The sequence below is a fragment of the Silene latifolia genome, chromosome 2 (assembly GCF_048544455.1).
Source record: "Silene latifolia isolate original U9 population chromosome 2, ASM4854445v1, whole genome shotgun sequence".
In the NCBI taxonomy this organism is placed as follows: Eukaryota; Viridiplantae; Streptophyta; class Magnoliopsida; order Caryophyllales; family Caryophyllaceae; genus Silene; species Silene latifolia.
The window spans coordinates 131,039,396-131,056,551 of NC_133527.1; the positions used below are offsets into that span (position 1 = coordinate 131,039,396).

Genomic DNA, 17,156 nt, shown 5'->3' on the forward strand with positions numbered 1-17,156 from the left:
TGCTATACTCAATCTTTTCTCTCTCAAATTCCATTGTGAGGCGTCCACTAGATACATCAATCTTGGTGTTGGAAGTTCTCATGAAAGGCCTTCCCAACAAAATGGGAGTGGAGCCTTTCTCGGGTTCCATTTCAATCACATAGAAGTCGGCGGGGAAAAGCATTTCCCCCACCTTCACCAAGACATCATCCACAACCCCTTTAGGATAGATATTGGACCTATCGGCCAAAGAAATGACCGTACGAGTCGGTTTCAAAGGCCCTAACTTGAGTGACTCATAAAGGTAATTGGGCAAGACATTAATGGATGCACCTAAATCAAAAATAGCATGTTGCCAATCCAAGTCACCAATTTTACAAGGGATGGTGAACATGCCCGGGTCACTACATTTTTGTGGCAATCATTTTTGAAAAATTGCCGACACATGTTCACTAGCCCTTACCTTTTTCATGCTTTTTACCTTGTTGGTCCTCTTAGTAGTGCACAACTCTTTCAAAAACTTTGCATGCTTGGGTACACTACTAAGAAGATCAAGGAGAGGAATGTTTACCTCCACTTTACGAAATATATCGTAAAGGCTTGAAGGTTTCTTGTCAACTATCCTTGTATCATTCAAAGCACTTGGAAATGGAGCTTGTGGCTCATATTCCGGAAGCGGTTCATTCACCCTTACTTGTCGAGGTGTAGATGCTTCCCCTTGTTCCACTACCACTTAAATTTCATCTTCAACCACATCCTCCACTTCATGAACAATAGGAGGTGGTCTTATCTTCTTAGGACCCTTGGGTGCCTCTACCAACTCTCTACCATTCCTCAAAGAGACCGCTTTTGCTTGTTTCTTGGTGGGTGGAGGAATGGTGTAAGAAGGGAGACTCCCTCCTTGGGTGGGTTGAGAATTGAGTGTAGTGAGGATTTGACCAACTTGGGTCTCAAGGTTAACAAACCTTGAGTCAGTGAGTCGGTTTTGTTGAATCACGGCGGTTTGAAATTCCTTGGTATTTTGTTGCATTGCCATTTGATTCATGGTAAGTGTTTTCATCATCTCTTCCAAGGAGTTTTGTGATTGGTTTTGATTTTGATTTGGCTTTTGAAATGAAGAGTTTGAAGCCCCTTTTTTATTTTGGTTTTGATTTTGGTTTCCACCCCACCCCATATTTGGATGAGATTTCCACCCTTCACTGTAAGTGTTGGAATAGGGGTCAAACTTCCTAAACCCAATAGCCTTCACCGCTTCAATTGCTTCATCCGTTTGCAAAGATGGACATCCATCGGTGAGATGAGTTGGGTCATTACAAAGACCAAAAAATTTCACATGAGAAGCACTCCCACCTCCTTTTGTAAGTTCCTTCACCAAATTGGTAAGAAAATCAACTTTCTCCTCCATATGGTTGGAGCTTTGCCTTGAAGAGGATGTCCCACTTGTCTTCCTAATTCTCCTCCCAAAATTCCTAGAGCTTCCTACCAACCTTTCAATCAACTCATTTGCTTCTTGAACCGACATATATTCAATCCCTCATTGGGTAGCGGCTTTAATCATTCTAGCATCATCCTCAAGTAGACCACCACAAAAGTTCAAGAGAAGGTCGTGGTCGGTATACCCATGGTATGGGCAACTAGCAAGAAGTTGTTTAAACCTCTCCCAATACTCATACAAGTTCTCCCCATCCATTTGTTCAACATTACTTATTTCTTTCTTTAATTGAGATGAGAGACTAGCGGGAAAATACTTTTCTAAGAAAGCCTTCTTCATTTGATTCCAAGTGGTGATGCTCCCGGTAGGGAGATAATAAAGCCAATCATTTGCCGCATCCTTGAGTGAGAAAGGGAAGGCCCTTAGTTGAAGTTGCTCATCGGTAACCCCATTAGGCTTCATGCTTGAGCAAACCACATGAAATTTGTTTAGATGCTTGTTAGGATCTTCCGTGCTAAGTCTATGGAATTGGGGCAATTGGTGAATGAGCCCGGACTTCAACTCAAAGGTGGCATTTTCAGCCAAGGCCGGAAAGGAGATACACAAGGGCACTTGTGTGAGATCCGGGGCGGTAAGTTCCTTAATGGTTCTAGGCCTTGGTGGGTTCTCTCTTTCACCATCTTGGTGTGGATTCCCGTCCTCACGATCACCCATGATGATTTGTATGGGTATGGGTTGTTCAAAAGGGATGTTGTTATCTTCTCTTTGGTCTTGTTGAAAACCGGGATCAATTTCTTCAATAACCGGGTTGTCTCTTCTAATACCTCCTCCTATCCAAGCAAGTGATCTTTGAATCTCCGGATTGAATGGAAAAAGTGGTTCACTTGAATTCCTAGTATTGACCATAAACAACTCTACACAAGAGCACACAATCAAAAAGTTCACACAAGTGATGAACAAGACACTAACAACAAGAAACAAATATTAACTAACACAACTATCCTAAAACACAAATAACACACTAGCAAAACCGTTACCTTCCCCGGCAACGGCGCCAAAATTTGACAAGCCTAAAATGTCGCATTAAAAGACGGCCAAATTAACAATTTATATACCACTAAACACACTAATTAGCACTAATTATAAACTAGTAAAATAGCAAGCAAGGGATCGAATCCAAGAGAAGATGGGTTTTGCAATAGTGAAATTGTAACAAGCTAACAACAATTATGTAAAAAGGGGGGGGGGGTGGTTTGGTTTTCAAGCACAATTAAAGGAAATTCAAACAGTATGCAACAAGTAATCAAGCAAGAGAGTTTTAAGATGGAAATTAATCAATTTTAAGAGAAACTTAACCCGACCCAAAGTTTGGCACTTTAGTTGACAAAACCCCTCAATCAATCCTTCTAATCAATATTATTGTCCTATTAGTGAGATTAAATCTCCAAATTCCCTTAATTAGAAGTCAATCACAAGGAAATCACACTTAATAATTGACCCAACTTATCAATTCCTCTAGTGGAAATCACACACATAGATTCATTAACAAGAAGATGAAGTAATAGGAATCTAATAGGTGGAATTACTCACAATGAAATCACAATTAATGAGCAATCACAACTTAATCTCTCTAATGTTAATTAAACCAAGAAGAAATCACATTCATTAGTCTAATAACAAGTTGTTGCAACATGGGATTACAAGGAAATCACACTTAATAAACCCAACAACAATAAATTAAGGAACTTGGAAAGATTATGTAACAAGGAAATCACACTTAATCACAATAATCTAACAAGGATTCCAAAATTAAGCAATTAAACACAAGAGATTAAGAACAATAATAATAATTAAGGAAAGATTAGGGAGTCTTACAACCAAAGATTAAGCCTTTGAGTCGGATTAAGAAAGGGAGATTAGTTCTCCATGATTAGATCTAAACCCAATTCAAAAGATGAAAATATTCCCAAATTACAACTTGATTAATTAAAGTGAACAAAAGATGCTTAACCTACTTGTAAACATCTTATTTATAGTCTACCGTAACCTAATAATTATGGGCTTAACAAAGGGAAGGCCCGTAATACAAATCACCATGAAACCCAGATTTTTCGCACCGTGCGAGTTCTGGTGTCTGGAAACGCGCACGGTGCGAGTTTGGTCCTGGAGTGCGTCTTTCTTTCGTTCTTCCTTTGATCCTTTGGAAGGCTTTCTCGTGGTATTTCTTCAAGCTTGTTCTTGGCTCTTCCTTGGACACTTCTCTCGATCTCTTGGCTTCTTAATCTTCACTTGAAATCATGCTAAATGGTGAAGCACATGGAATTGGCTAAATAACGTCAAAAACGTCAAAAACCGTCACCAAGTGCTACCAAATGAGCTCAAAATGGTGCCAAAACGTAGTAGAAATAGGAGCTCATCACTCAATCACTGGCTGATAGAGTAAATTCCAAAGTAAACCATTGTAATCGCAATTTGACTTCCAATTGTTTCCTACTTTTATCCTTCAGTTTTGTATCGAGGAAGACAGTTGATATGAAGAACTGTCTCGCATTGGCACATCTAGACAGTACACAGTCCTCCACGGTATGCTGATTTTCATTCTCGAAAGTAACTCAAACCTCTGAAGCAGCCAGCAGGTATGAAAAAAGGTTGAGGTAATATACTAAAAATTCAAATTTCATTTCATTAATTCACAGCTGATATTCGTACCCAAGTTAGTCGTTATTTATTTTACTGGTTGGAAAATAGACGGGATAGAATGATAGCCAATGTACTGAAAATCTCAGTAACCTGCATACAATGTCGATCAGGAAATTACAAATATATACGGAGTACTTAACCAACAAAATAACAAAGGTCGTAAATTCTCACCAGAGCTGAGCTCAATATTGGCCCGCGTTTCAAGATGTATAATTTCCTGCAAAACACACCTGGGTAAATGTAATTACATGAAATCCTTATTATCGTATTGAAAAGCAAACGCAAACAGCTTATTCCTCAAAACAGACTACCTTTTATTCAGAGTTCCAGAGTCCACGCATATTTTCTGGATTGCCTCGATCCTGCTAAGTGTTTCCGTGGCATTTGGATCCCTCTTGTCAATCTATGTAAGCCGAACTATAGCAAAGTTGAATCTATAAGACATTACCTTTGATTTTATTATGGAAGCAAAATCAAAGTAGGCACCATAGACACCGCCTTTTGAAGTTGTCTGGCCTGGTCAACTACCATAGCAGTGAGACCTAAAAAAAAACTAAGTCATGTATTGATTGATACAAGTACATCAAGAGGGAAAACTACAACAGCATTATAACTTACCTCGTCTTAATTTCATGACACCTCGAAAAACTTGAATGTTGTTATAGCACAAAGCCAGTGTTCCGATGGCCATGATCTAAAACAATTACAATATAATTGACATTAACAGAGTTGAAGGATAAGACACGGGTGCGGGTTTAAGGGTTGAACTTCGGCTAACTTAAGCTAAATTCTCATGTTTTGGCCAAAAAGGAAATTGAAGATGGTCTAAATTGCCGGAGTAACATAGTTACTACATAGACAAGCAATCCACAATATATATATAACAGACTCAGAGAAGAGAAGATGTCATTCATACTTGTAAAATAGCACAAAACCGGAATATAGCATGGCTCCGCAAGGCAGACATGTATGCAAGGCTATCTTCCGCATGGAACAAAGCATTAGTCACCATCTCATTTAAACACTGAACCGCTTTCTCTGAGTTCTCTTCATACTTTAGATGCTGCATGCTCACAAATCCCCAACATAAGTCAAGTTAATTAATTTTCAAGAAAATCCTCATCTTAGGTTTCTTTACGCCTTTTAATTTTGGAATAATTAGCGTATCATATCAATCAAATAGGGACTCTATAAATGAGATGGAGGTAATCAACACCAAGATGGTCGCAACCAAAAAGAAACACTAACCTCGAGTTTGTTGACATGTTTACTCCATATCTCCCGAGGCCAAAACATCCGAGATCTAGGCAGTTCATTTATATCTTGAAGGTAATCACGAATAATGTTTGTTTTCTGCACAATAGGGCTAGGCATTAACAACATGCAATGTGTCATGTATTAATGTGCATGTAAATCGCTAAGAAAGGAAGCAGAAACCTGAAGAAACAAGGCCATTGAGTTGGAAAGAGTATCTGCAGCCATATCCTCCAAGCCATAGTTATGGAAAAGCTTTGACAATCCTAGGCCAACAATACAAGTCCTGCAGCATAGTGGCAATATTCGTTGTAGTTGTCCATTGTTTCCACCTGCAATTGGTGCAGCGAATGATTTAATTTTAAAATCAAATTACAGGCACATAGTCTGTTCTTAAAACCCTGTATGTAACAAGTAATATTCAACCAAATGTTGAGCATACATACAAAGGCTCAAGTATGCATAATCAATTAATCACAGACCTCCTTGCAGATAAATTTTGCCATTCCTGTGCCCATACTTTCAGTGATATCCTCAATCACCTCCTGATAGCTACGGATAATAAGCACGCATATGTAAGAGAACATACGTTTGATGCTTATGTTTCGAACAATGAAAATAGCCATTTTACATACACTTATGGACAATAAGATGTATTTGATGCTCCTTATTCACATTAAATTTGCAACCAAGAAATTCTTTTAAACCGAAGGAAAGGTAGTTACCTAGTTCATACAAGTACATCATGAACAAGTTCGACTAAACCAAACCTGTTTAGATGCTCAAACTTATCCTTTGAGAAAAAAAAACAATGGGAATTGAGTAGCACCTTCAAAATCACTAGTGCAAAACTAGAGCAAGGAAGCATTCACAATGTAAACTTTAGAGTAAATTAACAATTACTCCCTTATAGAAACCACTTTTCTAAAAAAACTCCCTTATGAAAACTTTTTAATTTTTTACTCTCATAAAACTTACTCTGATCAAATATTACACCCAAATGGACTTTCAGGTGAAATGTATGATTTTATGACCGTTTTGCCCTTGTTATTTTGATTAACCCAACATTTTCAATTTGACTCTTCAGTTTCAATTTTTACAACTCCCACTCATTTCCCTCACTTTCCTCGACAAAAAAATTCAAACTTTTACTCTAAAATTCTCCTTCAAATTGGCGCGTTGGTGATTCCTTCTCTAATTTGTGACGGTTCCAGATTCATATATGTAAGTTTCCTCCCCCGAATTCATGTCTTTAGTTTTAATTTGTGAACTTAATTGCTTTATTTTTCATTTAGGGCTTTAATTGATGTCATTTTTATTCAAATTTATGGGTTTAAGTTCGAATGAATTTTTTTGTTCGTAGTCATATTTATCGTGTTGCTCAGTTTATGGGTTAAATTGATGTCATTTTTATTCAAATTTCTGGGTTTGTAACCCAAATTTATATGTATTTATGTATATTTTCTGGGTTTGAAATCCTACTTTATGGGATTGAGCTCTTAATTTCTGGGTTTGGAACCCTAATTTCTGGGTTTTAGACCCTAATTTCTGATTTTTAAACCTTAATTTCTTAGTTTTAGTTCCGAATTTATGGGTTTGAATCCCTAATTTTTGGCTTTAGAACTCTAATTTCTGGGTTTAAAACCCTAATTTCTGGGTTTAAAACCCAAATTTCTGGGTTTCAATTCTTAATTTATGTCTTAAACACTAGTTTATTTGTTTAAAATCCCCTAATTACTTTGTCTTCAACACTAAATTATTGGTTCACATCCCTAATTGTTGAGGTAAGTTTGTAGGAAATGACCTCAGAAACAGCTCACAAGAGGGTAACTGTTCGTGCCTTTCATGGGGGTAATTTTGAGCCTAAGGCCAATGGAAAATTTGAGTATGAGGGTGGTGCTGTACACCTTAGAGCTGGTGTTTTGTTAGATAATCTCACTGTAGATTTTTTCAATAAATTGGCTAGTCGCTTAACTAGAAGTGAGGACTTTGAAATTTGGTATAGAAGGCCAATGAGGAGTATTTGTGATGCACATGGAAAGGGGTTGTTAGTATCCAGTTTTGATCTTATCAATATTTTGAAGACTGTGTGCAAGAAAACCAATACAGTGAGTGTGTGGATTACTCTACCAAGGACAGCATCTATTGCTTCATGTGTTGTACAAAGGACAGAAAGTGTGAGTGTTGACCCTTTAGAAAACGATTCTGAGGAGGGAATCAATACTTTATCAGAAAAAAAACATTTGGTGGGGGCCCATAATAGCCTTAATGATTCTTTACAATTCAAAGCACCAAGACAAAAGCTACCCACCCAAAATAAATGTCCTGCCTTATCTCAAAGAAAAAGCCCTAGACTGAAGAAAACTACCACAGAAAACTCTAGCACACAAAACTCTGAAAAACAAATCTCAACCTCAGATCTCCAAATTGTTGATGTCCCAACTAAAAGGAAGAAGTTGCCTTTGAGAAGGAATCTGGGATTTGGTGTTCAACCTGGAATTGTTATAAGAGAAAGAGCTGAACATGTTGTTATTGAAGAGTGTAGTGATGGGTCTGTTGTTGTGACTGAAAAAGGCAAGGGGAAGGCTAAGGCTAGTGAAAGCAGTAAGGAGAAGCTGAAGGTGAAAAAGGGTGACATAAAAGGGAAGGCAAAGGTTAGTGAAAACAGAAAGGAGGAGGTAGCTCCTAAAAAAAGAACTGTTATAGGGAAAAAAAATTGAATTTGAAAAAAGGTAAGAAGAAGGTGTCTCAAAACAAAGCAAATGATGGTGATGACAATGATGAGGCTGAGTTCACTGATTCTGAGGTTAGTGAAGCAGGTTTGAGTGATACTGATTTTGGTTTGAATGAGTTTGACCTTGGTTTGAATATTTTTGATTATTTCATTAATAATCAAGAGAAAGAGGGTGACTCAATATTAAAGGGAGTGGAAGCTGGATTAGGTGTTGAGGGCCAGAGGGATAATAAAGAAGCTGGAGTTGAATGTTCTAAAGCAAGAGAGAAAGTGTTGGTTGGGGTTGATGAATTAGATGTTAATGTCACCTCAGATGTGGATTGTGACTCAGATGAGCTAAGGAGTCTTGAGGGATCTGATGATGAGGCATGTCCTTATCCTAGTTTTAATCCTGATGTTGACTTTGGAAAGGGTATAAAACTCAGCAAAGGATTGAAATTTCCATGTGTTGAGATATTCAGGAAGGCTTTGATCCATCATAGTGTGAAGAATAGGTATGATTTCTGGTATTCTCACAATGGAAGGGACAGGGTGACTGCCCAATGCTACAATAGATGTAACTGTCCATGGAACAAGAAAAGGTCAAAGCTTGGAAAGTGTGTATGTGGGATTGAGAATCCTTGTAAGTTTTATGTGCATGCTAGGAAGCTCACAGGCCAAGAGACATTTCAAATTAGAGGGTTGAAGTTGAAGCACAACTGTGTAATGACAACTTACAATAGAAAGGTTGGTTCTGAATTTCTTGCTGACAAGTATTTAGAGTTTTGGAGAACTAACTTGGATTGGAAGATAAAAAGATTTCAGAACCATGTTTTGAAGGATCTTGGAGTTCATGTCAGTTACATGACATGTTGGTTGGCAAGGTCAAGAGCCAAGCTGGTTATCCATGGTAATGGAAAAGATCAATATGCAAGGGTTTGGGATTATGCAGAAGCTGTGATTAAATATAATCCTGGCAGTTCAGCTTTTGTGGTTTGTGATAACATTGACAGGCCACCTGTTATATTTAAGAGGTTTTACACTTGTCTGAAAGCTTGCAAAGAAGGGTTCAAAACTGGTTGCAGACCTATACTTGGGATTGATGGCTGTCATTTGAAGGGAGTATACCCAGGCATGTGTCTAGTGGCTGTTGGGTTAGATGGGAATAATAATATCTACCCGAGTAGCATGGGCGGTGGTGGAGGTGGAGAACAGGGATTCTTGGACTTGGTTTTTAGAGCTCTTGAGCCATGACATTGAGAAGGTGGATGGGGAAGGATTAACTGTGATGTCAGACAGGCAGAAAGGGTTAGTTGATGCCCTAGCTAATGTGGTTCCAAAGGCCAACATAAGGTTCTGTGCTAGACACATTTGGGCCAATTTTAAGCTCAGGTGGAGTGGTCAATTATTCAAAGAAACATTTTGGGCATGTGCTAGAGCAATGACAAGGGTAAATTTCTATTCTTTTCTATTTTAGTTTATATTGCACTTAATTCATAAGTTATTCTTTAATTTGACTGATATTCAATTTTATTCATTTATTTTGACTGATATTCATTTATTTTGAGTAGTTTATAATCTGTTTCTGTTCATTTATTTTACTGATTTGATTAGTAAATTTCTATTCTTTTCTATTTTAGCTTATTTATTAGTAGTTCTATTTAGAACTGATATTCAATCATTACAGGCTGATTTCAAGCGAGAAATGAAGGGCATGGAGTTCCTATCAAAAGAGGCATATGCCTACCTGAATGACATTCCCCCTCAACATTGGTCTAGGCATGCATTTGATGTACAATGCAAGTCAAACCTCCTCCTGAACAATTTGTGTGAAGTATTCAATGCAGTTTTGAAGGAGGCAAGAGATAAACCAATACTCACACATTTAGAATGGATGAGGAGGTATGTAATGCAAAGAATTTGTCAAAAAAGAGAGGGTGGAAGGAAAGTTGATGACAGGTTGATGCCATATGTGACCAAGTACTTGGATTGGGCAAAGGAGGAGGCCAGATTTGGAACTTTTATGCAATCTAATGATAGTGAGTTTGAGGTTGAGTTGAAAGGGGAGCAGTTTGTTGTGAACCTTAACACCAGGTCATGTGGGTGCAAGCATTGGGACTTAACTGGACTGCCTTGCCCCCATGCAATGTGTTGCATGCTTGAAAAGAGAATGGACCCCAGAAATTTTGTAGATGATGCATACTCAAAGGAGAGGTACATGATGACCTATGCTCACTCTGTTTCTCTTATGCCTGGTGTCAAACAATGGGAACCTACTGGTTTACCAGAGCCATTACCACCACCAATGAGGACCATGCCAGGAAGACCAAAATCAAAAAAGAGAAGGAAATCAGTTGGTGAAAAGGAAGACCAACAAGTGAAGAGGTTGAAGAGGACCAACAATTGTAGCCATTGTGGTGGCTCAGGGCATTACAAAAGAACCTGCAAAAATCCTCCTGCACCTCCAAAGACAGCTGCAGCTCCTGGTGGAAGGCCCCTTGCTAGAAGTGAGTGGGCAAATAATGCAAGGGAGAAGAGGCAGGCTATGATCTGATCTTATCTACATTTGTCGTTGCTGTTGAACTTTAATTTTCAGTATGCTTTTGTTGTTGTGTTTGAACAATGTAGTCTATTTAGTAGTACCCTCTTAACCATGTATTTGAACAATGAACAATTTATGTGGTGAATGTCAATTTCAGTCTTCACAGACTGTTTGTTTTGTTGAAACAATGTGTGTTGCAGGTGAGTATTATTGTTGTTATATTGGAGCAATTGATGTGCTCTGAATTTCTGGTTTGCTTGTTCAGTTTTTGAGATTTTTACAGGGCGGTATTAGTGGTTTCATTGTCAATGGTGAGCATTACAAGCTCAAGGTAGTAGATATAAACAAGGATTACTTGTTTATATTGACTGCCTTAAGCTGATAATACACAACATTAACAATGAAAACACTACATTATACATGCCAGTAAAATTGGAAACTTCAAACAAGTACGTAAAATAGAAAATTGTTCAACTGCTATTACGCCAAATGAAAGCATTGTCATTACGCCAAATTCTTCAACATTAGACTACTCTTAACATTACATTCATCCAAACTAATACCTACTTACTACATACTATTACGATTCTGAAAACAATGACAATGGCGAAACAATTGCCAATGGAAACCCTTTGCAATAAGTAGCCCTTTCACACTTTGACATGAAAGCTTTGTTCTTCAAGTTTTCAATCTCAAACTGAAGCTTTTTCCTATCATCCTTCAACCATTGAATTTCACGAGACAAACAGCCAACTTCATACTCATTCACTCTTTTCTCCATCTTCATTTTGTTGATTACATCTTTCTGCCACTCTGTTTGAACACGATCGTGCCAACGAAACTAACGACAACCTCCCATACCAGCTAATGGGTTAGAAAATTTACACCTTTCAAACCTCCTTCCTGGATTGTCATGTGTGGAAGACGTCAAAATGGCAACAGGGACACCACAGAAGCACTTCTTTGGCTGCTCATCAACAACACTATGATGACTGCTTTCATAGCTGCTTTCAATTGACATGTTGCGCCTAAATTTTTGAACAAAATGCAGAAAATATGAACCCTAATTTGAATGCATAAAATCGCACATTTAAACTATAGCTACACAGAAAATCGCACCTAATATGAACACTAATTTGATTGCAAAAAATCGAACCCTAATTTGTTTTCAAAAATCGCAGCTCTTCATTTGAAGCAAAACAACCGCAAATAACAAAATCAAAAATTAAGAGTATAGAAATAAAATTAAGAGGAAGAAGAACATACCTTAATTTGGGGGGAAAATGGGGAAATTTAAAGAAAAGGGTGAATGAATTAGGTGAGGTGAAAGTATAAAGGAGAGAGAAGAGTAATAAGAGGTATATAAGAGAGGAGAGGGGCAAATTGGTCATAAAAATAGACTTAAAATCATAAAATTCAAAAACTGACGGAATCAGTCACCGGAGAGGCATTTTGGGTGTAATATTTGATCAGAGTAAGTTTTATGGGAGTAAAAAATTAAAAAGTTTTCATAAGGGAGTTTTTTTAGAAAAGTGGTTTCTATAAGGGAGTAATTGTTAATTTACTCTAAACTTTAATATAAAATGGATTAGTAATCTAATTAAGAGCCTAAGAACAGTACCCTCTGTCAAGCTCAAGGAAAGCGGTTGTGACATGATGAAACTCATCCATGAGAACTTTTTCGTGCTCCATACCACCTTAAGAATGAAAAAAAGCATATTAGAGTGGGAGCTGGCTATCTAAGAAAACATTAGACCTGTAAAAACAGACCCTGAATAAACCTGACTGACCCGTATCTGAACGTGTTAGGACCCAAAACCCAAATTGGGCTTTGTAACACAATTAATAAACACGAAACATACTCAAACCTGAAATGACTTGACCCACCCTAAAAGCGGCCATGCAGTTTGCCAGGTCTAGTAGTAAGCATTATGGAATAGCATAGAAGCAGCAGCACACATGAGTAATACAAGATTAAAGCAAGTGGCAATAAATGGGACTATTAGTTGTTGATAGAAAGGCAAGGAAGCCTCATATAACAACACGTTTAAGACTCGTAAATGATACACCCGGCTATATCAACTGATGATCATTATTTAGGATAAGAACTTAATCTTGAAGACAAAGCAAGGACTACATTTAGGTACAAATTCAGAAATAAACAAGAGTAAAGTTAGCTAATTCTCGCAAGTGAAGGAAATAGTTTGGACTTTGCATAGGTGAAGAGAGCAGGGATAAGATTGAATGCACTCACAATAAAAATGCCAGTCACGATCGTATATGCGCTTATGAAAGGCCTTGAGAATAGGAATTTTGGCTTGTATGGCTATGCTCATATCATCCTCTGTACAAGTACAACACCAATAAACAAAAAAATTGAGCATTAAGAACCGGAAGAAAGCGCATCAAAACTAGATATACTCCATTCAACCAATTTATATTGTCCTAATTGACTTTGGTTGTCGAATGGTGTCAACCTTGATCCAATATTTTCTCATAATGTACAATACATTATATAGGTTTACGAATCTAAAAGACGATAACATGAGAATAACAAAGCCGCTAGTTATAGTGGAGATAAGGAGAATGATTGTTGAGCAAAAGAGAGAAACTTATAGTGTCAACTGTCAAGGGCTCCAAGTACCAAATAAAATACAGCTACCTGCATGCCTTATTGCCATGCAACAACACACAATAATTATTAAGTGATAATAACAACGCACCCGAAAATAAAAGAAAATGGCCCGAGAATGGAGAAAGAAAACATACAGCATTACGGAGCTGAGTATCGAGTTGTTGAATACCAAGGAATAAGCTCCTAGCTACTTTCTCAAGCATAGAGTAACAGAAACACCAGTGTATTTCTTCAGGAATTTGCTTCTTTGCTACTTTAACCGCCATTTTTAACTTTATAAGAGCTAAAACTTCCTCTGGGTGCTTCACTAACTCTCCTAAACTTGCCATCTTTGCTACAATAATTGGTTTTTTGAGGGTTCGTTATTTATGAATCTTTGGGGACATTGACAACTTGGAAATTAACAAAAATTAATGCTTTCCGCAAATCAACAAATTAAAAAATAAGACTCAAAAACCATTCATTTATTAATGTTAATTAAAAACTTGTTGGAAATCTTTTGAAATTAGTACATTTCCAAACCCCAAGAAAGGTGGCGGAAGTCCGGTGTTCCCCCAAAGTCCAAGCTAGCGGTAAGTAGATTATACTTGCTCCATTTAACTCCAAGCACACCATTGTTGTTTTTGACATTATTCATTACTCGAGAATCTTCAATATTCTCCACAATCTATAAGAGAAAATATAGTCACGTGAAATCTTGTTTGATTCGTCTGTAAATTATCAATTACACTCACGCTTAATCCACTTTTTTTTCACTTACTCCCACGTCAGTTTTTTTTTTAAATTTTATTTTACACTCAAATTATTTGCTCAGGTTATATTTTACGCCCAATACCATTTTTAGGAAAAACTTTATGGAGTGACGATTTTACCCCTGCGTTTATAACTCTGAGTATTGTGTGACTCTTCATTTACATTTTCCCTATTTCATCTCTATAACTTAATTTCCCCAATTATTCTCTCCCCCCCCCCCCTCCCTTAAAAATTCCTCCAAATTTCCGTCACAATCCAAACCTGTGTGATTTAGCGCCCCTATTTGAAAGATTGTTCATGCAATCACAATTTTATTGACTGCAAATTAATTAAATTGAACCCAATGAACGAAAACAAAAGAAGAAGGAAGGGCAAAATGAGAAGAAATTACCTTGAGGATAAGGTCTTTAAATCAAAATGGGGAAAATGAGAGAGAAGGATAAAGCAGAGAAAGAATAAGGAGAAAGAACAATCTAACCTATTGTTTTGGTATTTTTCTACCGAATTAGGTTAAGTAAGGTCAATGCGGTCTTATTCGTTGTATGTTGATTGTATCTTTACGTTAATGCTAAGTATGGAACTTAAAGACGTAAATAAAGATTGACACAAGAGATTTGGTGACGCGGAAAACCCAATGTGGGAAACGACCGCGGGAAAGGACGGTATACCCTTCCAATGTTTGTACTAGCTTTTAATATGAGAGTGAGTACAAAGGAGGCGGCACGATAATACAGCTAACACAATATGTTGCGTTTGTATGGTAGTTCTTGAATGATCCTTTCTTCTCCGTCTTCTTGGCTATTTATAGGGTGAAAACCCTAGCCGAGTCCTATTCTTTGCACGACAAGGAATCTTGGTCCTACCATGCTTCTTTCCATAATCCGCTGCCTTGTATTCTATTCTACCTGATCTCCCTAAATCTCCTTGAGATCTCCCTGACTTCTTTTGTTCACGGGCCCTTTATGATTACCAAGTTACTTGGCCCAATACACCGAATAAGTCTTGATGGACTTACTTATCCACTAGGTCAATATGCGGAATTTGGCCCAAACAGTTTGCCCCTAATTCCTTGTGAGACACGCCTTGCGATGTTGAGTAAGAAATTACGAATTTTTAAAACCCGCACCGTCTTTGCACAGCTTCCCGAACACTCATCATTCCCCCTACTTCTCCCCTCATTTCCTGGACCCCATCTCTTTCTCTCTATTTATAACTCCAACTAATTCACCTACTTCTCCTTATTAACTCCAAAATTTAAAACCCTCACTCTCCCTCAAATCCCTTCCTCTTCCTTCTTGCTTTCTCGCCGGATTCCCGTCATTTCCAACGCAGCTTCGCCTCACCAGGTACTCCTTTCTTTCTTTAATCCTCCTTTCTCTCCTTCTTCAATTATGGGTAAAACTCGCCATACCGTCTCAACCTCTACCCCGGCCGACCTAAACCCAGACCCTACCTTTCCATCCCGCAATCTATTTGTTCATCCACACGACTGCAACTCCTCCCTGACCATCGCTGACATCCCCATAATCAAAGAAATGATGGGGCTCGGTGACGGGGTTGATATCGCCATCCCTGAGCCCGGCCAAAAGGCGGATGCCATCCGTGCGGGATGGGTGTGCTTTATCTTTACCCCTTCAGATACGGTCTTTGATTCCCCTTCGCTAAACTTATGCAAGACTTCCTTCGAAACAACAACTTCGCCATGGCCCAAATTTCTGCTAATATCTAGAGGGTTCTCCTCTATTCTTTGTCGGCCAGCCATAATACGAGCAGCATCATCTGCCTTGGTGAGCTGGCTCACATGTATGAGATCCGGTTCCTTAGGAGGGGCCAGTTTTCCTTCCGCGGCCATGGCGAGACTCCTTTTAGGCATGTGTCGAAGTCGAGGGACGAAAAATGGTTCGAGGAATTCTTCTACCTGAGGAAGGCCTCCATTCAGCCACCTGCCGATTATATTTTTGAAGACTGGATCATAACCTCGAGTAAGTAGCTCTCCTGGCGCCTGTTCTTGCCTTTATAATGCTTACCGGCTTACTTTTCATTTCTGTGCAGGCCCCCGCAACCTGACTCGTCTGGGTGACCCGACGTCTGCCCGCAACAAGCTGTTTTGTATATCTCGCTCCGACAGGAAGTTTCCTGATCTGCTACCTGGCTTCTTGCCTACTTCCTCCTCCAACCCCCAACAATCAAGTCACAACATGTCTTCTGGTAGGTCCCCTGTACTGGTACGCTAACTGTTTTATCTGAGATCCCTGACGCCTGACGTCTTGCTGATTGCAGGTGCCAAAGTTGACCCTATGGAGGCTATCCTTCAGAGTGCTAAGAGAAAGAGGGCCGCTGGGAGCCCTGATGTGCCTTCTGCATCCAAGAGGAGTGCTCTTGCTACCTCCTTTCAGTCTCCTCCTACCCATTCCAGCATCGTTCGTCCTGAGCCCCTAGAGGTCAGCCCTCTGTCCCGTCATCCTCCTACCCCTCCAGCGAGTCCCGATGCCACTGCTAACGGCGGTATCATTGCCCACTTTCCCGATGGCTTTGGGAATATAGACAAGGTGCCATGCTGGCCTGAGATCGACCAGATCCTTTTCCCTTCTCTGGTGGAGGTTTTCACGGAATTCTCCCCTGAAGAGATGGCGGAGAACGATGTGCACAATCTTTTTATGATGAGTACTCCTCTTCTGCTGCCTATTCTGAATCTTTCGTTGCCAAATCTGCTAACTCTTGCTTTTTTGCCAACAGGCTTTCCAATCAGCCCTTTATAATAGGAAGATGATCAATGTGGTGTAAACCACTAGTCGGGCTACCAACGCCAAGAATCAGGAGCTGATTGGGACCATTGCTGACTTGGAGCGGCAGCGCTCTGACATGAGGGAGCGTGTGGCGGAGCTGAAGGTTGAGCTGAATGGAGCCAAGAAGAAGTTGAAGGAGGAAGCTGACCAGTTGGCACGCACTCAAGAGGTGTGCAGCACCTTTTCTGATGCCCTCAAGCGCTTTGACGAAAAGATCAGTGGGCTTATCTCCCTCGCCACCAACATTGTTGCTTATGCTACCTGGCAAGGCAAGATCAGTGGGATGCGTATTGCGCTTGCTGAGCCTCCTACCCTGCAGTCCATAGAGGAAGAAGAGAGGCAGCTGGAGACCCTCTACCCTG

The 17,156-nt window shown here is 39.1% G+C and overlaps 1 pseudogene; it reads right to left on the reverse strand.

Moving 5' to 3' along the window:
• Positions 1-4,141: 4,141 nt before the first annotated feature.
• LOC141630307 (squalene synthase 1-like) lies at positions 4,142-13,584 on the reverse strand (annotated as a pseudogene).
• Between the last annotated feature and the right edge of the window lie 3,572 nt (positions 13,585-17,156).